Source organism: Sander lucioperca, chromosome 11 (genome assembly GCF_008315115.2).
Source record: "Sander lucioperca isolate FBNREF2018 chromosome 11, SLUC_FBN_1.2, whole genome shotgun sequence".
Lineage (NCBI taxonomy): Eukaryota > Metazoa > Chordata > Actinopteri > Perciformes > Percidae > Sander > Sander lucioperca.
In genome coordinates, this window is record NC_050183.1 from 34,363,791 (window position 1) to 34,387,950 (window position 24,160).

The window sequence follows — 24,160 nt, forward strand, 5'->3', positions numbered from 1 at the left end:
AGTACCCCAAGGTAGGAAATAAATTGCAGACGATAACTAGTGAAGCGAGGCACAAACAGCATAATAAATTGTTTGAGATTTTTGCTCTCATTTTGCAGAGCAAAATCAAACTTTGGAGTGCACAGTTGGCAGGCCATTAAAATAATTACTTCATGCTCTGAAAAGGGCTTATGTCAATCCATATATCTCACACACAAAGACAATGCACTCCTTTGTGTTTTCTGCCATCTAGGTGGGTACGATGATAAGCTCAGATCACAGTGAAGCAAGCACAAATACAGTAAGTGACTTGGAAATAGCTTTAAAAGAAACAGATCTCTGTTGAAAAAGGAACTAAACAGAGATTTAATACACACTGGCATGAAGTAGATAAATATTTATGCCCAATGTTTATGTCTTACAGTTTTTTCAGTATATTAATATTAATGATTAATGATCTGCATTCCACACATTTAATAATTTAGCAAATTTAAATAAGTCATATTTTGCCCACTCTATAAATATTCAACAGATTTGGAGAAATTTTAGTTGTCTCCTGACTATTTTGTGTAATAATAGCAATCACTGGAGCAATGTATACATTCAAAGATGTGTTAGTAAGTTGTTTAATCCAATCAATATTTTATATGTATATGAATATGAGAATTACCACTCCAAACAACCACTGCAGATACCACACACAGACTGTTGTTCTCAATGCACTGAACAAAGACATACTAAAGTTATACACACTACAAGTCGGCCTGGTTTGAGATATCTGCTTTTTGGCAATTGTGTTTTGTGTAAAATAATAATAACATGATATATATATATATAAAATTTAGCTGGACCTAAAGAGTTATGGCAACCTCACAGTTGTAATATACGTCAATGCACAAGGCTTCCACTTTCCAGTCAGTTTATACAGGTATTTCAATATTCTTCTAATTAGATGTAAGGGACAGATAATGAAACATATTAGTTCATGATTGCGACAATCAAAATTGAAGTTAACCATGACTAAAGCTTGTGTTTCTGGATAATTGGATGGAAATCATTTTAAGTTATAGGCAAAGAAAGAAAATACTAACAACTTTAAAGTTGCTATTTTTTATCCCCTGACTGATGAGGCTTGATATGCCTGATGGTTTTCCTGCAGAATCATGGAAATAACACTTGGGCAAGAAAAAACATGTGACAGTGTGAATAATATATTTCCAGCATGCATTATGCATCATAATTCTAAAATTCAAATGAGGGTTAAAGCTCATTGCTTTACTTGTACAAGAGCAGTTGAACATTAAATATACAACAGTAGCATATCTTTTTTCTAGTGAACCTTTCATTACAACCATTTTGTAATTCAGTTCATGATCACATAAGACACATTTAACCCTCTCAGTCCAAGTTACACTGTGGATGATGGCATTGTTAAACCCAGAAGAGAGCAACAGAGCAACTGTACACTGACACTGTCTAAACCCTGTTTACAGTAGGCTAACTTAAATAAATAATAGATAGGCTACATTGCAATTTTGTGGTTGTTGTTTATCCATATTGTAGTGACAGTCCACTTTTTAGACTTAAGTCTGTCAGTATGGATAAGTAGCCTACCTCATACAATCCCACTTCAAAAAATCGGATCTATCCCTTTAAGTAGCATGCAGTTCAAGGTCGTGCACATCATGTCACTTACAAACTTTAAAAAGAAATGTGTTGTCACATTCTGTTATCCTCCAAGTTCAAATTTGGAAACATTTGTCGCTTTAATGTGTTTAAGTTATTAATGTGAGCTGGTCTAAATGTAGGCTATTGAATGGCGAAGAATTAAGTGGACATAAAGGGTCGGTGTGCAGTTTGGGTACGCTCATTCTTCTACCTCTGCCGTGAACATCCCTCTCCTCTGGACCAGAGTGCAACCTGCGTGATTTTAAAGCAAAATGGCGACAGTCTAACAGAGGTAAAGGCGAGTAACCGTGTCAGGTGCTATGGGTGCAATGACAAACTTAAGGACATGAGTCGTCGTCCTGAGGTAGATGTTACTGCAGCCCGATGTACAGTTTGATGTGCGCAGGGATACATTGCAGCCAGGTATGTTCATTAGTCAGCTATGTGTCGCTCTCGTGGGTCTCTGTCAAGGTATTAAAACACTGCAGTGAGTGACCGATTACTGAGAAAGCTGCAGCTAGTCTTACCTCAACTTTAATTGGTTCGCTTTTGCTACATTAAGTGTTTCTCCAAGACATTGCTGATACAGTTTTGCCTTTGTGGCTCAGCCTGTGGGCTGAGCAGCTAGCTGACTGTCGCATAGCCTGTCAAAATAAAGTCACAGCTGGTGTAGCCAGCTTTTTGCTATCTAGCTAAATTGTTTCCCTTTGTACAAAAGCACAAATAGGTGTTTTTGAGTTTAGACGAGATTAAGTTGATTTTTACATTGATATGTATGTAGGATATAGCCCATGCAAACCATTTAAAGTAGAACTAGCCTACATGACTAGTAAAGGAAGTAAGTTTCATATCGCTGATGGCCAATTAGAGTGATTTTGTGTGGTTGTGGGGAAATTATGAGACCCATATTGTAGGGAAGATGTTAATGCCAAAAGTAATGTCAGTGGCTAAAGCAAAGTTGAACTCTAATTAACCTGCAAGACAATATGAGATAGTACTGCAGAATGCCAAGTGCATAGCAAGCACAGCAAACGATTAACAGCATCTAAGCACATTTTATAATATAATCAAAGCATGGATTTAAAAACAAAAGATACATACCTAAATCTATGGAAGTTCTTCAATGACAAAACTACAGAGCCAGCATATAATAAAGACAAGACTATATTTACCATCCCCTTTTTTACTTTCTTAAGTGTCTAAAATGTATCCACTACAAAAGAACGGAAATGGCTGTGGCATACTTTCTTTCTGTCTACTTTGCGCTAACAATCACACAATTTTATAGATGCTCAAATTACATTTGTGCAATAGGCAAGGCAAGGCAGCTTTATTTGTATAGCACATTTCAGCAACAGGGCAATTCAAAGTGCTTTACATGAAAACAGATTAAAACATTTAAAACAGATAAAATACAAGAATAAAAGTTACAGTGCAGTATAAGAAATGAAACATTGAAGAGCAGTTAAAACAGTTAAATATATAAAAGCAGATCAAATAGGAATTTCTCTTTATATGCTTATATAGATTGTCATACAGTGTCAACAATGCAACTTCAGTATAAGAAATGAAGTTATTTAAAGAAAGGCAACATCAAATAGATAGGTCTTCAGCCTTGATTTAAAAGAACTGAGAGTTGCAGCAGACCTGCAGTTTTCTGGGAGTTTGTTCCAGATATGTGGAGCATAAAAACTGAATGCTGCTTCCCCCTGTTTAGTTCTGACTCTGGGTACAACAAGCAGACCTGTCCCAGACGACCTGAGAGGTCTGGGTGGTTCATAGTGTACTAGCAGATCAGAAATGTATTTTGGCCCTAAACCGTTTAGTGATTTATAAACCAGCAAAAGTATTTTGAAATCAATTCTTTGAGGCACTGGAAGCCAGTGTAGAGACTTCAGTACTGGAGTGATGTGATCCACTTTCTTGGTCTTAGTGAGGACTCGAGCAGCAGCGTTCTGAATCAGCTGCAGCTGTCTGATTGATTTTTTAGGGAGACCTGTAAAGACTCCGTTACAGTAGTCTAGTCTACTGAAGATAAAAGCATGGACAAGTTTTTCCAAGTCTTGCTGAGACATAAGTCCTTTAACCCTTGATATATTTTTAAGGTGGTAATAGGCTGACTTTGTAATTGTCTTAATGTGGCTGTTAAAATTCAGGTCTGAGTCCATGACTACACCAAGATTTCTGGCTTTGTCTGTTGTTAACATTATCGTTTGAAGCTGAGTGCTGACTTTTAATCGTTCCTCTTTTGCTCCAAAAACAACCACCTCAGTTTTTTCTTCATTTAATTTAAGAAAGTTCTGGCACATCCAGTCGTTAATTTGTTCAATGCACTTAGTCAGATGTTGTATTGGACTATATTCCCCTGGCGATAAGGTTATATAAATTTGTCTGTCATCCGCATAACTATGGTAACTTATTTTGTTGTTTTCCATAATTTGAGCCAGTGGAAGCATGTAGATGTTAAACAGGAGAGGCCCCAGAACTGAGCCTTGGGGAACTCCGCACGTCATATTTGTATGCTCAGATGTATAATTCCCTACAGACACAAAGTAGTCCCTATTCTTTAAATAAGACTCAAACCACTTTAGTACTGAGCCAGAAATGCCAACCCAGTTTTCCAATCGGTCTAGTAATATGTCATGGTCGACCGTATCAAATGCAGCACTGAGATCAAGTAATACCAAGACTGAAATTTTGCCACTATCTGTGTTTAAGTGGATGTCATTAAAGACTTTAACAAGAGCTGTCTCAGTGCTGTGGTGTGGTCGAAAACCCGACTGGAATGCATCAAAACTGTTGTTTAGTGACAACTATAATACTATAATATTGAGTAATGATGCAAGTGACATTGATTAGCAAGTAGTCTATATCGACGACGTTGCACTTCTGGGATTGTTCAGGTGCTGCCGGAAATTCTGCCGGATGTCCCTCATTTTAGGCCGGATATTCACCACCTTCTGCTTTCTTTGTGTTGGCATTCTAAACCCTGGTCGATTTATGAGGACTATAGTAGGGCTGTAATGATTAGTCGACATATTCGACAACGTCGATTATAAAAATGTTGTTGACGCATAATTTCATTGTCGACGTGTCGTTCCAGATATGTTCTTAAGGGGCAGGGCTCCAGACATTTTGCGACCATTTTTTGAGACGGTGTGAGTAATTTTTTTAAACTACTCGCACTTGTGCAACCTGCAAATTTTATGAATTTTTTTGTTGAAAAGGAGGCGAGAGCGAGTCTGCCAGAGTTGGCCAACAGGCTTGTTGTTCTGTGTTGGTTAGTTCCATAGATTCGTTATCTATGTCTATCTCTTCATCCTCTTCCTCATATTCCTCACTGTCCTGTCTTTCTCCCTGGTGTGCTGGCTCAGATGTGTCGCTAACATTAATGCTAGCAGTATTAGCACTAGTGCTAGCTGAAGCTGCACTTGATTTTAAAAACAAATGAGTCAGTTTGCAGCATTTTTTACTGTCAGCCAACAGTGCTCTCTTATATTTCTCCCTTTTTTTCCGCCCCCCCTTGTGTCGCTTGATGCCTCGATTCTTTTTTTTTTTGTCAACAGTATAGCTTCCAACTTCCAGTCTTCAACTTCCAACAAACACGCTGACGCAGACGCGGTCTACTCGATTCTGTCTTGAAATTCCCAGAAGGCATTGCTTCATTTTAACTTTTGCAAACAAATAATCAAATAAAAAAATGCAGGTAGATTTGTTTTATTTCAAACCATGCACGTTTTTGAACATCTGATCTGAATAAGTAATTTCGCTACAAAACAATGCAGACTGATGTAAAAGGTTGTGACTGTAGAGGGTAACCATGACTGTGATATCGAGAGACTCATATGTGGTATAAATATTGATCAGATTACTATACTGATATGGAGTGAGTGACTTGGAGAAGTTCGGCCATCAGTTGGCAAAATAACATTATTATTGACGCTTGAAAGGGGGCCGAGAGAAATGATATGGGCCGCCTTTTACAATTGACCCTTCGCTAAGCCCCGCCCTCCTTAGTTACTGTTGCTACGCCTGTCAAGCTTTCGTGCCTGGCATGTCCATTACAGTATGTATGCACCGGTGTCAGCCATTCCCAAGGAGATAATTAGTAATTTTTGACGAACAGGTGAAATATCTGAGAGAGCAAGACAAAAGGGACTGCAGTATGCATTCGAGGGATATATCCACGACATAATATGCAACCGATGAGAGAATAATTTCATCAAAATTTAAGCTAAAGCTTATAGGTCATGCAATAATGTGAACCGCCTCATATGCTGACCATTCAAATGGGAAACACACAAATTGAGGAACAGCTAGCTATGTTCATGCACAGCAGGGTAAGTGACATTTGAAAATAATCTAATGATTATAATAATTATAAATCAAACAGCTTATCCATAAATATTGTGGAATAAACACAAGACATTAGCTTGAATGTTAACATTCTCCTGCTTATATTTTTAGTGATTAACAAATGCTGAAATATATTTTCAAGTATGTCAGTGAGCCTCCGTCTTGCCTTTAATCATCTTAAGGATGGGTTAATAACAGATGTGTACCCACTCGATCGCTCTCTGGGACATGTTTTCATGCTAATTAAATGTGTTTGGAGCTTGGAACAAGCTAGCGCGGACCGCTGATTAGCTTACAACGCTAGTATTCGTTGTCTTTATGTTACGTTCAAATATATGCATTATGAACAAAGAACCGTCATTATTTCCAAGCAATGCTGTGCTGAGTTAGCTAGCTAACATTAGCGTGTTCTTGCCTTGGAGCAAACGTATGTGTTTTTGTTAATACTGTCGACATTTAGCTAGTTGTGAATGGGGCCTCCCACACTGCTTGATCCACGCCTGGCCTTTCTCCCCTTGGGTTTTAGGTTTCGGGAAGGGAAAAATTCCACCACCCCGTTCAAACTTTTAGAAACAACGTTTCGGCGTACGGTGTTTCCCTCGCTCGAAAGCTTGACAGACCTCCCGCGCCTAGTTACGGTTGCTAAGCCACGATTGGCCTGTGGCGGTTTTTGGGCGTGGCTTAGCGAAGGGTCAATTAAGGGGCCGCATGTGGCTCTCTGATCGGCCGGCCAGCCCAAACGGCCCACGAGGGCCCGCAGCCCCTCTGGCATTTGCCCAAATTCCAGATTACCAGTCCGTCACTGGTGGGTAGGTAACGTTAACATCATCTACACTCGTGTGTCTCGCTTTCGTAGCGTCACACTCATCATTCGCAGATGCTGTTGCACAGCGCTGTTGTTACCATGTTTCCAAGGAGTTAGCCTTGGCCTAACGTTAGCCCTTCTCTCTTTGTTTACGCTCTTAACCCCGCTTTCCTGCACTTCCGGTCGGCGGAGCTGTGTTGATAGACCTCGGCAGTGCTTTTGTATTTGGTCTCTTCACAAATTGACCGCGACATTTGCCACACGCTGTGGTACAGCTCCCTCACTTGGGTGAGAGAGAGGTTATGTTAGAGACGCGAAGAGAGGAGACTGCTTCTTTGAAAAAAAAACCCATATAGGCTGTTAAATATATAAATCTTACCTCGTAAAAACAAATAGTGCCTCATACCTCATCTGTCTCTGGCTCCCGCATCACTTAATATTTCCCACACTGGCTGTTAGATAGTTAGATATCCCCTTTCCATGGAAGTCTAATTACATGTATATTACTATTTCAGTGTAAACATTTTTTTTTTATAATTGACAATAATAATAATACATTTCTTCAATATTAGCTACATTGTTTTACAAGTTGTCATAGAAATGACCAATGATGTTTTATTCCAACATCTTGTCGCTGGCGCAGGACCAAAGATTCTAGAGCGCTACATTTACATTTGCACTTTAGTGTATTATTTAATTTAATTTTATTTTGATTGTAACCACCAGTATTAATGTCACAAATACATTTGATTAAGCTATCAAGCTTAAGTTTTATATTCATATGTTTCATGGGTCATTATTTAAATTTTCTATGGGACCTGAAGTTACTTAACTTAACTTTACTTAAGTTTTAACTTTTTTTGCAGTCAATAAATAAATAAACAAGCATTTCCTGTAATCCTTTAAACACAAAATCCACCAAAGAGCACTCATTTTGTTTTTTTCCCGATACCGGTGCTAAACCAATAATGCCAGTACCTAAACGGTGCCTGAACCAATACTTAAAAAAAAAAAATGTCGGTGACATTAAACAACAACTTGTTAAGTCAAGTATGGTCAAGTTTAAATTATTTAAAGTGTAATACCAATAAATTATAACAATAATTTATTTCACCAGTCAATTGCTGTTAAACGACAATAGATGACAGTATACGTTACAAAAGAATTGAATGCACCATGAGCTTACGAGTTGCAATTGAACGCACCATTACAGTAAGTCCCGTAGGTGTTTTTTTTCCGACAACTCTGATTCTTGCAGTGGCCATGGTGTCTCAAACCTTTTTCAGCATCTGTATTGAGACATTTAGACAGGGTATCAAAGTCATCATTCTGGTATAGTCACACTGGGTAATTTTGAGACAGATTGGCGGGGATTTGCTAAGGACAAAATATACACAGCAATACACTGGTAAGAGCAAACCATGTATCCAGCTAATTTATATAGGTCACGTTACTGTATTGAGTAAACAGTTAACTTGATTTAATATAGTATGTAGGGCTGCACGATATGAGGAAAATATCTAATTGCGATTTGATTCACGATATTGGAGGTTATTCTCATTTCCATTGAAAAATATGAAAATGATTATAGTGTGATTTTAGCGAGGATCGGTACCAAGGGCTTTTCCCTTTATTCGATAGAGACAGTGGATAGACAGGAAAGGGGGGAGAGAGAGAGGGGATGACATGCAGCAAAGGGCCGCAGGTCAAATTTGAACCCGGGCCGCCGCAAAGAACTCAGCCTGGCGCACGCTCTACTAGGTGAGCTACGAGGTCGCCCCACAAAGATTTTTTTTTTTAGTCTGTAGGATAGGATTTGTAGGTCGGGACGTCTCTGCATATTTTGCCTTTAACAAATATTGCGCGATTTGGATATTGCACTAGTCCATATTGTGATTTCGATAAAATTGCGATTAATTGTGCAGCCCTAATTGTATGTGATGTTGTCTTCTGTGGGGTTTTGTTCCACCAAAACAAGTTCCTTCCCGAGACCATTTTGCAGAGCCACCGTCTCTTCGACCTGAGCTTAGTGCCACCCAAGACGATTGTGATTGTTTTAAAGAAATGCAAACAACCCAGAGCGTTTTTTTTCCCTCCTATACAGGAATGTATGTGTGGAGGGGCCAGACCTTACTTCGCAGTGCTGTGGAGATAGGTCTGGCAATGCGCGACTACCCACATATTAACTCTCTAGTGACTGTCAAAACTCCACCGCTGGACTCCCTGTGAGAAATTGAGAGTCTGACTGTAGCTTCTCATGGCTGTTTAGCTCTTACTACCAGCTCTACGTCGGTGTCCATGATACACTGAGCGAGCGTCAGTCATAGACATCCACGCATTCCTCGACACATTTGGTCAATGGTGTCTGTCAGAATCCTCATATCAATAATATGTGAATCTTTCTTTTGCAATACTAGTACAGTGCCCGTTTGAAAATGTGCCTGTTTGGAATGGGCCGATTGCTTGGCTTGTAGAATTATTCAAAACCAAATTGTACCCCAAAATTAATTACAGAAGGACCCCAAACCACTTAATATGCATATGTAGCTAACATTGGAAGCAGGAAAAGAGTCAAAGGGGTAACCCTTTGACTACCACCCCCCATGCTGTTGTAAAGCGCTCTGCATGTGTCGTCTGTGTGTGACATGCAGGTTACCTTTCCACCAACCATGCCCCCAAACACGGACACACATACATACATACATACAGATACGTCTCGCTTTATTAGATAGATGTCATTTTCATCAATCATCAAACTAAATTTTTGACAGCATAGCTAAGCGTAGTTTAAAATTAGTATTGTTTCTACTTCAGACAGCGAGTGGGTATCTTATTCTCGTATATCAGTTATCAGCTCAGGAATGGAGGTTTTGCAAAATCAAAGTGTAGACCTACATATGTGAGTCCGTCACTCCTTGCAGGTGTCTAAGGATGAGCTTACATATCTATAGGAAGAAGTCAGTGGCAGCTTAACAGCCTAGTGTAGGTTTCACTGCATTAGTATACCACCGAGAGTAAAGGAGTCAACTGCTCGACTAAATAAATCAGATGGTCGAGGCATGTTATCCACAAATTGATTATATGTAACTTTACAAGGTCAAATATTTTAACCAAGATGCCTGAAGTCCCTGAATGCTCAGCATAGCAAACAGTTATGTGTTCTCTGCAGCCTGGCTGGCTGCTTACACAGCTATAAATGAAAACACCTGGGACTACTTAAATGGGAATACACTGGCCTGAATTAGCAACTCAGCTGAGGAACAGCTGCAGAGATGAGATATTTTAGTAATCAGGTGGATGTACCAAGAACATTGAGGTCTGCAAAAAGATGTCAGAGGTGAGGAAATGGGGGCGGCATGTTTTAATATAATCACACCGACGGAATCACTGCTTTGACTTATTAAATCATCTGCATGAAATTAACAACTATCACAGTTATTTCTCTTGGTAATGAACATATATTGAGCTGTTCAGTTTTCTGTTTTCAGTCGTATGACATGAAAATATAAACGCCAGTTCCCATTAGAGCAGCAACCAAAGATTATTTCCATTATTGTGTTATAGTGAAAATTGTCATAATATCTGAGACGTCAAGACTGGGTCAGTAAAAGCTTGTTTTGTCTGAAGAACCAACGTATATCACATTGTATCATCCCATGATCGAATAGAGACTTGACATTGGACAACATCAACATACATATTACTCAGCAATCATCATTGCATATCTGTGTACAGTGTTGGGGGTAACGCATTGCTGTAATCAGATTACATTTGTCTGTAACGCAGTAATGTAACGCATTACAATTACAAGGGGTGTGCATCTATCCCATATAAGACAATCTGATACGTATCTAGATACATGACAACATTACGGTTCAGAGACAATACATACTTTTTTTGAGTAACTACCCCAACACTGTCTGTATATGACAAATTAAATAGTTATTATAGTTTATATACAGTTTTTATTGTTCACGTAGAATGAGCATATCATTTAGCTATAAATTGCTACAGATTATTTTACCCCAAAAAGAAAAGAAAACCATGGCAGGGATGGGTTTACCTTTTCGAGTGTATGTGGCACAGTTTTTGATTCAATGCAAGTTCTTCTTTGAACACAGGCATATTTCCAAGGTGGCAATCTGAATCACTCGCAAGGGCCCTTTCTCTGTCCAACACATTGCTGGAGGGCCCACTCTCTCTATGGCCCCCTCCCACCCCACAGGCCCCAGTACAACTGCACTGCCTGTAGTATCTATATATACTATATTTAGTGAAACATTTGCCCAAGGTGAGTGTCATCAAATTACTTTGACCAACAGTCCAAATTCAAAGTTATTACATAAACAATTAAATATAACAGAGAAAAGTATGGAGCTAGAACAGTGACAGTAACCTGTGGTATTGAAAATAAAAATTGGCATTGAAACAACAAATATTATACTGAAAAATGTTGAATTGAAATATGAAACAGAAACATCAAAAAGTTATAATCTCACAATCATATTATTTCATTTTGACATTTTTTTGCATTATGATGGGTTTTTCAATTTCAATCTACATTTTTTCTTTGTCTGTTTTTTTACAACGTCACTGGTTTTCAGTTTCAACTTTCTGTCACAGTTTTGGCGTAGAGAGGAGGGGCTTGAGGGGAGGGACAAAGAGGGTGCGGTTTACGGAGAATTTGCATATAATTTGCATACTGGCGAGAGACCGCACCTCCACAGGCATCCTTGTACAGGTATCCGCCACTGTCCTGGGAGGGAATCATAGGGTTAATGGCTGCCCTCAGTTCTGCCATAGCCTGTGGCCCCAGAGGGCACTGGATGGGTGGTAAAATGACTCCTCTGGCAGACTCTTCTGTCACTCTGTCATGGTCCCACTCCAAGAAATATCTTGTATATCCTCTAATTGACAAGTAATGTTAAAAGACTCTGCAGTTGCTTTTAGAATACTTCACAAAACAATTAAACTTATTTTTTTGTAAATGAAATGCACACTTTAGGTGTGCATTTAATTTACATAAATATCCAAAGCAAAATTTAAAAAGTTTAAAGGTACAATATGTAACTTTTCTGCATTAAAATGTCTAAAAACGACCATAGCTATATATTTTTTGAGTTGTGTAGTTACACTATCCCAAATGTTTCCATCAAATGGCAAACCCAGAGAAATCTGTTATTTTATTTTCAGACAAATCACGTTTCATTTAGTCGCCCGTCAGTGATAACCTTTCACCATCTAGTTACTCGTAACTTCCGTCAAAACATGGGCACCCAGATGCTATGTTCAAGAGTAATTGTAAATCATACAATGTCACAGAAAAAAATACTGGTAACACTGCTTTTTCTGACAAAATGCATCATTTTGTGATTAATTACATGCCACTTTGCAACACAGTAATACAGCAGAAACCTTATTTATTGATACATATCAGTATTAATCCAGCTTAATGTTACTACAATGTATGTGTTGGTTGACAAGTAGCTAGCTAACATTAATGCTAGCTAATGCTTGGTGGATAACATCATAGGGTTACAACTAGGGGTGCACAATATATCGACTCAATATCGTTATCGCGATATCACGTTGCGCGATATTATACCGAAAGTCTCGCGATAATTACGCAATATTTTGTTTGCGTTGCATCCCGCCTGACATGTACCCAAAGAGTATAGAAGCAACAAGAGGAGAAACTCAATAGAACGTTGTGTTACATTCAGTCCAAGATGGCGGAGCTGCAGTTCCATTGAGTTTCTCCTCTTGTTACGTCTATACTCTTTGATGCACCTCTTGAAAAATACACATCACTTGGTAGCGTTGTATTTCCCCCGACTCATTTCCTGGTTCTCCTTCTCCATAAACAACATGAAATCAAGGAGAGGGTTAACTTTTCCTGCTCCAGATTTTCCACCGTGGTCAGAAAGAACAGAGGAGACACTTAAGTTTCTCTCACTAACACTCTACGGTCACTACTCGCTCCGAAGAAAATCGCCGTCACTCTCTCACCTTTTCTTCGTTCTACCACACACACCCACACACACCCACATGCTCGACGCACACACCGTGGAGCCTCCGCAGAACCATAAAACGAAGCGAAAGAAAAGAAAGGAGCTAAAGAGAGCGAAGAGTGGAGCAAAAAGAACACAAAAGTAAGAAAATGAGTGTTGCTCTGGGAGACGACGAAATAACAGATTGAAAAGAAACTTTAGAGGCCAAAAGTATTAGCTACAAAAGAGAGCGACATGATGCACTCGCTTGTGGGTGCTCCTGGGCGTGCCTAGCCTACCACTGGTTGCTTGGCAACAGTAAACAGAAATTCTCCGGTGCTACCTTAAACCACGTCTTAAAAGTTACTTCAGAGGTATTGTTAAGTCACAAGAACGATGTTTTTGGATTTAAAAGTATTTATTTCTCGATAAAAGTAACACAATATATGAGATTAAATGCCAAACATATCAGATATATACATAAATACGATGTCCTGAAGCGTTGTCCGCCATCTTGAATTATTTTCTTCGACTTGAGCCACTGACATACGTCAACGGCCACTCCCATTGAAAATGAATGGTAGCTGTCTCTTGTAGCTAATGTGACTGTAGGGTAATGCCTCCTCCTCGGTAGCGTGGAAATACTTTGGTTTTAAGCCAACAGATGTGCATTGCATTGTTTGTTATACTGTAGTCGTATACAACCAGTACAACATGTCCTGTTCTATAGACATGCTCTTTATTTATTTATTTTATACTGTCCAAGCAGTAAAACATGTCCTGTTCTGTAGACACATGTTGGACCAGTCCAATATGACTGTCAGTTGAAATAAACCTTGTGTTGTAAGAAAACTTGTTTTATTTGTTATAAAATTTGTTATACCATAACTTTGGTAATTTTACATATGTTTAAAAATATCGAAATTAATATCGCTATCGCAATATTCATTATCGATATCGAAATATCACATTTTTTCAATATCGTGCACCCCTAGTTACAACATCATTAGTAATATGATTGTTTTGACCATGGATAAAAGCAGCACTGCGCTAACCCACGAATAAGTTCACTAGTAACGTTAACGTTAGCTGTATAGATAGACGATTAATCTAATGCTAATTTAGCCAGCTAGCACACTCCGATCTGCCTGCCTCACTCCTCCGGCACAAAGAGCCGACAACACAGCCGGGACATGTAGCAATAGCTAGTTACCGTTAGCCCCAGCCGGTGCTTACGACTCTAACGGCAGTTTAATGACGCGTCGGGAAACAGAGAATATCAGGCCCAGGCATCCTAGTCACAACATCGGCTATCCATAATGTTAGCTAGCTAGCTACGTCTCCATAAATGCTAATGGTGTTTGTACTGAAAATCTCCTCCCTCCCGAATTTCTTCCCCCTACGCGTTTAGCTGTCTTTACAGTTAGCTAGCTACATTAACCTGACAACAGGTGTGTTAAGCACCAAAATGAATAGTTGAGATTACAGAAAAGTGAAGGGGGAGATTGGGCAGCTGGGAGATGTTCTGCTGCTGCATAACAGGCATCGAACATCATCGCCATCGCGGCGATCCCCCAGGCAATCTCCACCCACACCCGTCTCTCAGCCTCGTAGAGTAGCTAGCTAGCATTACAACAAACCCCGTCTGCCCGGTAAAATCCAAAAGGTGACATTGGCTAGTGAAATATACTGTGATAGTGTGGTAAAACCATAGACTGTATATAAGAGTGGACCAACAGATCCCGTTGCTCTGGACGGAGACCAGTGAAGGCCGTTGGAAGCACTTTTCCGGTGAGTGCTGAGCGTTACTGCGCAGCCTCCAACTGAGAGAGACGACGTAAATGTGACGTGAGCAACGTGTCTGAAAGTTGTAAGTCTTCTGGTAGCTGTGCCAAGAGAAATCTCAATCATTCCCAATCTAGCAGAGACGGAGAGCGTAGGTATATGTAAGGAGATAACATAGGCACAGGCTAATTATTGCTAACTAAAATGCTAGTTAACGTTAGTAATTGCACTTAAACAGCTAATGTGAGACGAAACTGCCTGCGCGCTTCTCCTGTACTATACGGTAATTCCTCTACTATGCGACAGTAAGTCGCGTGGTTATGACACAATCGTTAGCTTATTTTTATAAAAACGTCTGCTACGGAGCCATAACGTGAAGTACAAGGTAATGGAGCCTTTTATACATTGTCGTGTTTCTTTAGAAATAAACAATGGACAAATAGTCTTTAAACGCTTCAGATGTAAAGTTATTCGCTGTCAAAGTGGCGCCAAAATGAATGGCAGTCAATGGAATGCTAACGGGAGGTGATCGCTTTGTAGCATTAAAATGGTGCCATAGGAGGTTCGCGGTCCGAGGAGAAGCTTACCCCCTTGGGTAAAACCTGCTAAAGTTAGCCGCTAATGTTAGCTTGTCGGCTCACTAGCTAACTGGTCAGCCAGCTACCAATACAGATTGAATCAAGAAAAACGTAATTATGTTGGGGAAACTGCAGCTATTTCATTAGCATGACATGAATAAGCGTTACTAAACGTAATGTGAATAAACTTGAATGGGTAAACTCGTCCGTGAACAGATGCATTCTAATCATAGACTGTATATAGAAGATTCTAATCAACGATAGCGTTTAGCAATAAAAACTCCCATAATTCCACGCTAACCTCCCTACGTCATCAAATGTCTGTGTTTACAATCCATTGTTTTGGTTGAGAGACCCCTAGCGGCAGAAAGTTATATATTGTACGTTTAATTGAACGTGTTTGAGCTGCACAGGGTCCTGGAGAAGTCTGGGAAAGTGTCAAGGTCCCTCTGGAGGCGTGGTACAAATATATAGTGGGTACAAAATAAATGCAGACTGTTGGAGGGATCTAGCAGGCAATCCTCTTAAAGACTGACTCATCACAGCACAAGCGCTCCACCCTACAAGATAAATACAAAAACTCAATCAGTGCAGTATTAATATCACTTTAAACCCCCAAGTGGGCTAGCTGATGTGGTATTAGCTAGCGTTAGCGCTTGTTTAGCTAACCTCTGCCAAAACAGCCGAGCTTATATTAAAAGTTAAGAGTAAACCAGCCCACTTCTATGTGAAAAAAAATGGCAGAGATAAACAGACTTAATTGAGATTTGAGTTGCATTGCAGATATGTGGTTATACCGCATCTGTGAGGATGCCTGTGAAGGTGCGGTCTCTCGCCAGTATGCAAATTATATGCAAATTCTCCGAAAACCGCGCCCTCTTTGTCCCTCCCCTCAAGCCCCTCCTCTCTACGCCAAAACGGTGACAGAAATCCCTCATGATCATTTCTGTCTGTCTGTCCATCCTTTGAATTTCTCGACAGACGTTTATCCGATCGACTTTACACTTGGTGGGTGTATTGCCGAGAAACCAAGGAAGTGCCGTGTCAAGTGTGAGCTCTTGAGATTTATGGGACATATTTATTAGTTGTGCGTTATGTACACACTGTGTGGTTCACAAACTGGGGGGCACACCCCCTAGGTGGGGCCAAGTGTTAAAACAGCACAGCGAGGCTAAATATAAATTAATGCAGAGGAGGAGAATGAATTTAAGAGTGTCTGTCTCCACAGTAAACCCTATGTCGGGTGTTTGATGATTATTTGTGCTTTAGAACATAACCCCTGTCAAACAATCAGAAAATAATATACATTAATTTTAACGTTATCAAACAAAGACAAATTTTTCCCCCTCGTACTAAAATGTTCATAAATCGATACTAGGGTACTTCCTTATTTTATGAATGAAGAGGTGGGCAGTTGTATGTGTTTGACCAATCAGCGACTGTGTCATCCCTACAAACCCCAACCTGAAAGTCCCTTCCCTCCAATCAGCGACTGGCCCCAGAAAATTGCCACAGAACTTAATTAAGACCCTAGTCCCTGTGGCCGCAAGGTTCCTAGACCTTGGGGAAAGTTCCTATGGCTGGAAAGCGGCTCATTCTCCTGCACTGCAAAGCATGGCGTGGGCTTGAAAATAATTAATCAACAAAAGAGGGGCAGAAGAGGTTTGGAAACCCTGGTGTAGTGTATTGAGAGGGCCCTATTGACTTTTACACTGCCTGGGTACAGCTGGCTCTCCGTTGTGCGCTACAGTACATTTAAGAGTTAAAAAAGAGAGACCAGAGATGTTACATCAAACTCAAACATTTAAAGCACCAGCGATGTAAGTTTTGGAATGAATGCTTTTATTCCTGGAAATAGCCTGGTCCCAAATAGCTAGCTGTTAGCAAATTATGTGTATACTCTTAGCATTTCTAGGGGACGCAACTATGTCATGGCAGATGTATTGCTCACGACCCAAGGAAGCGCAGTGTCAAGTGTAAAGTTGTTTAGATGAGCGGTTCTCGAGAAAGCTGCAAGCAGCAATACTGGAGGCCAAGCAATCGGCCCATTCCGAACAGGCATGTTTTGAACAGGCACTGCACTAGTTTTAATAAAAATCTGAAGAAAATAAAGGTATGGACCACAAACATTTATGAAGTAAAGCCAATGTCGAAAAAACAACACAAAGGGTAATTTCAGTCGAATAATTAACTAATCATTTAAGCACTCATTACCTTACCCTGCTAAACTCACATTTCCTTGTGTCCTTGTGTGGAGGTATCTTACAAGAAGTGATGTCCTCAGCTTTTAGTTTTGAATCCCAAAACAGAGTCTGAATTTGACAGAGGCAGGCTGTGTCAGATGTAATCACAAAATCTTACTTAAACCTGACATGTTTTTTAGTTTTTAAAGGAAGTCACAGTGATCTGTGCAGTGAGCTGCTTTCGGCTTCATTAACAAAGTTAAAGAACATTTTCTCTCTGTTACAGGTGTGTTTTCTAAGAGCCATGTGGTGGAATTAGTGCTTCAACATAGACTGGTAAGTCGGCTTCACATTGACTGTTTTTTTTCCTTCAATTTAAATTAGTCAGCATGATTATTGAGATCCACTTTCTCAAATTTGACAAACACTGGTGGTATTAGTAAAATGTTGTCTCTTGGTAGAAATGCTACTATCAGATTACGGTTTATGATTCAGACTAGAATCACAAGAAGGTTACTTGCCGTGAAGCGACATATGTTTATAACTTGTTTCAAATAGCCACTGAACTGAAATGAAAGAATTTGTAACGTTGAGCTTAAACCGAGTGCGTTTTAATTGAAAAGCAAGAATATGTGTGTTGTGTGGAGTCCGCATGTTCTTGTTAGTATTATCATCATTACAATCACAATGGCGGAGCATAAACCCAAAAATGTGACCGTCTCTGAAGAGGTGTTATCATTTGGGCACAGTTGTATGTCTCCTTACCGGCTTAACACCTGAAACTGTAGCTCAGATGTGTGAAATACTCTGAAACTATAGCTGGGTGTGATTACCAGTCAAATTAAATCTGAGATGTCAGTTACATGTGTCACTGCTTCCACTCCTACACTTGGCAGGTTGTAGGGAGTGACAAGCTGGCTGTTGATTATTCTCCAGTGTGAAACAGAATCACTGATACAGTTACAGTTCTCTAGTCTTTGTTTAATTTTCTTAAAATGTAAGCCACTATTGTGATTTTTGATGTTGAAATTGTCACCACATTGAAATTATACCCTCATGATCTTAATCATTAAATCAGTCATTCATGTATTGCTGTTATGAGGTAATTATTACATTACATTATGATGTTTATTTATTTTTATTATTATGTTTATTTACATATATTATTCTGCAAAATACATCCTATATAGTTATTTGGCCGTATTGTCTCATAGATACTTCAATGCTGGTCATTACTAAACAACTGGGCAACACAGCCTTTTTATAAGAAGCTGTGTATCTGTAGAAGTTAATTTCCAATTCACTATTTATTCATTTATTTATTTATTATTATTTATTTTTGTGGCATTTTTAGGCCTTTTATTTCTGACAGGACAGCTTAGATTTGAAAGGGGAGAGAGAGGGGGAATGACATGCAGCAAAGGGCCGCAGGTCAGAACCGAACCTGCGGCCGCTGCGTCAAGGACTGAGCCTCTGTATATGGCCGCATGGCGCGCTCTACCAGGTGAGCTACCCAGGCACCCTCAATATTTATTTTTAATGATTATTCTATGATGTTGGCCCTTTAAATGAGGATCTTTTAGGACAGGCTCTACACTGCCCTACATACATCACATTATTTAAATGACGTTGATTGATTATTTTCAGACAAAAATTGCAACATTTCCTAGTTCCAGCTTCTCAATTGTGAATATTTGCTGCGTTTCTTTGTCTCAAGTGATAGTCAACGGAGTCTTTTTGGGTTTCTGACTGTGGGTTGGACAAAACAAGCAATTGGATGTCACCTTGGACTGGACAATTATGATGGTCATTGTTTACTAGTTTGTGACACTTACCGGCCCAAATAATAATCAATTAACCAAATAATAATAATAATAATAATAATAATAATAATAATAATAATAATAATAATAATAATAATAATAATAATACAATTGCAGCCCTATTTTTGCTTTTAGCTTGTTACACAGTGCATCATTTTCAGTACAACTCAACTGTCTTTATTCAGTTTTTAGCTGTTTTCATATTTTTATAGCTAATAATACAGTAAAATTCAAAGACATCAAATACATTAAATACCATACATGTAGGATAAAATGTATGGCATGCAGTTTAAGATAGTATAGAATGGCATGGATAATCCTAATGCATTAACAAGGCCATTATAGGACTCCAACTGTTTTTTACATTTGGGCTTTTGGAGCCTTATAGTATGTGCTCCATCTCATAAAGTCATACATTTTGATATCCATATTTTGCTTGAGGAAGGATCAAGTTTCAAGCACCAAATTGTAATACGCTTAATTGTGGCCACTAGTAGGATTTGGAACAAGTTGTTTTACACATGTATATACATTGTGCAACTGCATCTAATTCCAACCCTCATACTGACATTTCAGTTTTTACCTGCTTACATTTTAGTTCATATTAGTGAACATTCACTACTGCTGCAGTAACAAACAGTTTGGCGTTATGAGGAGGGTTTTTTGCTTCCTTGATTTGTCTCGACAGCTCTACTGAGAGGGATTATACAGGAACATATCTTGGATGAATTTCCAGGGTTCAGGGTTCATTCTCTGGTTCTGATTCTCTGCACATGATGCAGCCTGATTACAGCAAGCAGCTTTTGAAGCCATGTCATGAAAACATCCAAACTTGGATTTTCTATTCTTTTTAGTTGCTACTGACTTTTAGTTCAGTTTTTTTATGTTCACAAACCTGAATTTACATTTAAACTGTCACTGCGCTTTTAAAGAGCCATAGGAGTGACTTTGTGGAGAGAAACTTGTTTTAAAGGAAAGACAGATTTCAGCTACTTAAATCTAAGGGGCCGGTGAGATTACTTTGGTCCATCAAAGGCTGAGTGAAGCACTAGGTCATGAGCTGCAGATGTCCACAATCCTGCTGCTCAGCCTCTGCAGATCAAGCCTCCTATTATCCTGCTTCACTCAGGTTATGGAGCATTTCCTCCACTAAGGGGCAGAATACGATCACTGATACGTTCAGCCCTCGCTCAAAGGGATGATACATTGAAAAGCAAAATCAGTTAATGTGTACTGTGTAATTACATTCAATTGAATTCATGCTAATACAATGAATGATGGATGGACACAAAGAATAGCTTAACATTAAAAAACCTTTATACACAGGGTTGTCATGTTATGAAACCTGAAAGTAAATCATGTACAAAGATAAAAGAATCCATGTTACAAAAACAAAATCATAATTACATGCAGTTATGACTAAAGAATATACTGATATATTATAATAATGTTGATAATTATGGTTTTCTTCTTAATGTATCTTAACTCAATTAATTGTTAATAAACTAGTAGTTAAATCTAGATTACCAGGCTAACTAAATATACTTGCCAGTTTTGGTATATTTTAGGTCAGACCCAAGTCTACAAGAATGTCAAATCAGTATTTATCCCTCAGAACATTTCTCCAAAGTCCAAACAACCTCTATCTTGGAGAGTTCGGATTAGCAAGCTTCTATTGTACATGAGCTGCGAGCTGCTCACCCTTTCTGTGATACCTATCTAAGGTTGAGCTCAGCACTTTCCTCATTAATTTCCCACTTATTCTCAGAGTTGGATGTGATATTTTAGAGCTTTGAGCATGCGGGGCACAGGTTAGGCACAGTTATTGCTGACGGAGGGCTTTTACAGCTATGCTCAATGAAATCAGGAGTATAGGATTAGACATGTAGAAAGTTATATAGTGATTAACCTTCATTTGAGTCCCCTCTGTGATTTCTGGAAGGCAAATCCTCCTGGTGTCAGGTATATTTCTCCACCTTGATAAATGACCTTCAAAATGATAGATCGAGGCATTGCTTTTTCCTTCTGCTGCTTTTGATGCATTTGTTTGCCCTTTCAGGTAGTTCAAATGCTTCCTTAAACTGCATACCACTTCGATTTCTTTCAGCTGTACTGCCGTATAGATTAAGAGGTAACCTTGTTTGACCACTGGCGGCGCTATGGAGCACATCACAACTGCACAGGGCACCTTTAAGTCACTTAACATGGCACGGTGACTAAAGTAAAGTTATCATACTAAGTAATAATCAAAAATCATATGTATCGTGATTTTGCAACCATTCTTTTCCCCAGAATCAGTATTTTTTATTTATTTATTTCTACCAATGATTCACCTAAATATTTTCTGTTTATACGGTACTGCTGATTGCGACTACATCATATACGTGTCCAGCAAAACAGTTATGTACTTCTTTACAAATTAAATAAATGTCAGACTGACTGACGTGATGTGCATTCTTCTTAGAAACAATGAGTTATTTTAGGAATGTCTGATGATATATTGTCTCTAAAAGTGTAATTTCCATCTTTTGTTTTTGTTAAAGAAGTAAAAGAAGAAAGTTGCCATACTTCTAGAATCGCAGTAAATTAAAATTGCAATACAAATTGAATCGGCACCCATGTATCGTGAAAGAATCGAATCTGGACAAAAGCATATTGTCCCAGCCCTACTAAGTAATGGGAAACTTGTTTTCCACACTAGTCATGAAGTTTTTCGTATTTTCAGCATGTTTCCATGGCTGCAGGTGCCATCTGTTGGGGATATTTGGTACTATAGAGGGTTTGGTGCACTGTAGTCTTTATCCTCGACGTTCCACTTCCGGGTTTACTCCGTTGCCGAAAGAAATTCCGCCGGAAACTTTGGTCGATTTATGAGGACTATGGTTTACCTTTTCTCAGATCTCTGCAGGCTAAATCCAGACAGCTAGCTAGACTATCTGTCCAATCTGAGTTTTCTGTTGCACGACTAAAACAACTTTTGAACGTACACGTTCCACCAAAACAAGTTCCCCAGAGGCTATTTTGCAGAGGCGCTGTTGCTCCGTGTGGTGCTTAGCACTGCCCAAGACGATTGTAATTGGTTTAAAGAAATACCAATAAACCAGAGCACGTTTTTCTCCCATCCCGAAATGTTGTGACTAGCCAGACCCTCCTACGCAGCGCTGTGGAGGAAGGCGACTAGGTGCACTGTATATATATATCACAGCAATGGTTTAACACATCTAATGAAAGAAATTACTGCAAAAAAGAGAAATAAGAGATATTTGTATATTTATAGATTTTTCTGTTTTTCAGTGCGTAGTTAAAGGGGAAAAATCAAATGTATTATTAGCTTGCATTGCTGTGTAGGTGTGGCTTAATCTAAATAGGGTCAGATGTGTGTTTAGATACAAGAAAGCCAGAAGTGCGTTCAGGCACTTCAAGAAAATCTCCATCTTAAAAAAATCCTGTTTATTTATAACTTCAAACAAATTTAACAAATAAAAATCTGCCAATGGGGTGAGATTATTGTAACTAGTTCCCTGCACAGATTCACTTGTTTCATTAATAATCTAGAAATACATACACACAGTAATTTCAAACAAGACACATCAAAACAGATTTCTGCACCACAATGTATAAAACATCACAAGTTCTTGAAACAGTTTTATATGGATATATTCACTTGTTAGAGGAAAATATAATTTTTGGTACTCAGGATTTTCACAGTGTGTGTTTGAACATGTTGACGTGTGGGTTAGTTATGTTTTCATCAGGTTTTTGGTGTGGTGTCAGCAGCTGCAATGGATTACTGTCTTCATTTTCAATGAGCTAAGTGTTTGTTTCTAACAAGAAACTGAAAAAAATCCTGTTTACTCTGCTAATGATATAGAAAAAAATAACGAAATCTCAAATGTCACATTGTTAAGCTGCATTAAATCAATCCAATGTATTGATGCCATAATTTTCTAGTTATTATTCAAAGATATTTAACACAATCATGGTTCAAAAAAATTATTATTTCATGTCACAACATTCTAATCATCAGTAATCCCTTTTTTCTTAAATGCTGCATGATTGATGAAGCTACTTCTATCTAATGCTATCTTGTGTCTTGTATCTTTGTACTTTGACGCTGCAGAACGCGGCCTTTACAACAATGGTGATTCCCTCCCTCGCCCCTCCGAGAAAGGACATTTTTTTTTAGCCCCTTTGATTTGGCACAATTTGTTTTGATGTGAGGAGTGAGTGGTTTTTAAAATCTCCTTAACTCCCCAGGCCTGGCCCAGCCTCCCACAGGGCTAATGACCGTAGCCTGGCCCGTGTTGAATAATACAGATGCTTGAGAGGTGGAAGTGGGGAGTAGGGCAAGGGGTTAGACATGGGCCCTCCTTCTACAGTACACTCCATTGATAAGATTGTATTAATTGGTATGAATAGAGAGGGTTTTCTCCCTCTCCTTGTATACATTTACCATTATACTCATTAGCTTCCCGTTGCCTCCCAGCAAGTTTCTCCTTCACATCCCCCGGGGTCTCCTGGGAGGCAATTTGCATCTCTCCATGGTGTCCCTCTGGGGTTATTGAGGAAATATTAGCCCCTTTTCTTCTGTGGCCGACCCTTTGATTTATTTGGAGCTGGGGCTGATAGAGTGGCACTCACACGTTAATGACTGGCGCTGATACAGGCCCCTGGTGCAAGGCGACTCATTGATCCGGGTTGAAAAGGTACAATTGACAAGCAGTACTGAATAATCGTCTTACATGCGTCTGTGTGTATATGTGCGAGTGTGTGTGTGGACCTTGGGAAATGACAAGGGAATCCCACTGCTGTCAAGGCTACCGCGCTCAAACTGTCCACTTTTCCTGATAGAGTTAGATAAATAGGCTTTTGTTGGCCTCTGAATTCCCTGTGACTTTTTGACAGCCGCAGTTTTGGCATTTTCTCTTCAGAGGCTGCTTCTTTGTTCACTATAGGCTCTGCTATTCATGTCATCTCTTTGACCCTACGTGAT

At 39.2% G+C, this 24,160-nt stretch overlaps 1 protein-coding gene across 2 annotated transcripts in view; it reads left to right on the forward strand.

The window, feature by feature from the left end:
- Positions 1 to 1,693: 1,693 nt before the first annotated feature.
- The window catches only part of znf644b (zinc finger protein 644b), a 38,720-nt gene continuing 16,253 nt past the window's right edge, over positions 1,694 to 24,160 (forward strand). Inside the window, exons 1-2 of one of the 2 annotated variants that reach the window (XM_031318485.2) lie at positions 1,694 to 2,011; positions 17,631 to 17,680. The gene's annotated coding sequence lies outside the window, so the exon portion shown is untranslated. The remainder of the gene's footprint in view (positions 2,012 to 17,630; positions 17,681 to 24,160) is intronic. The other variant, XM_036007580.1, reaches the window with a different exon arrangement.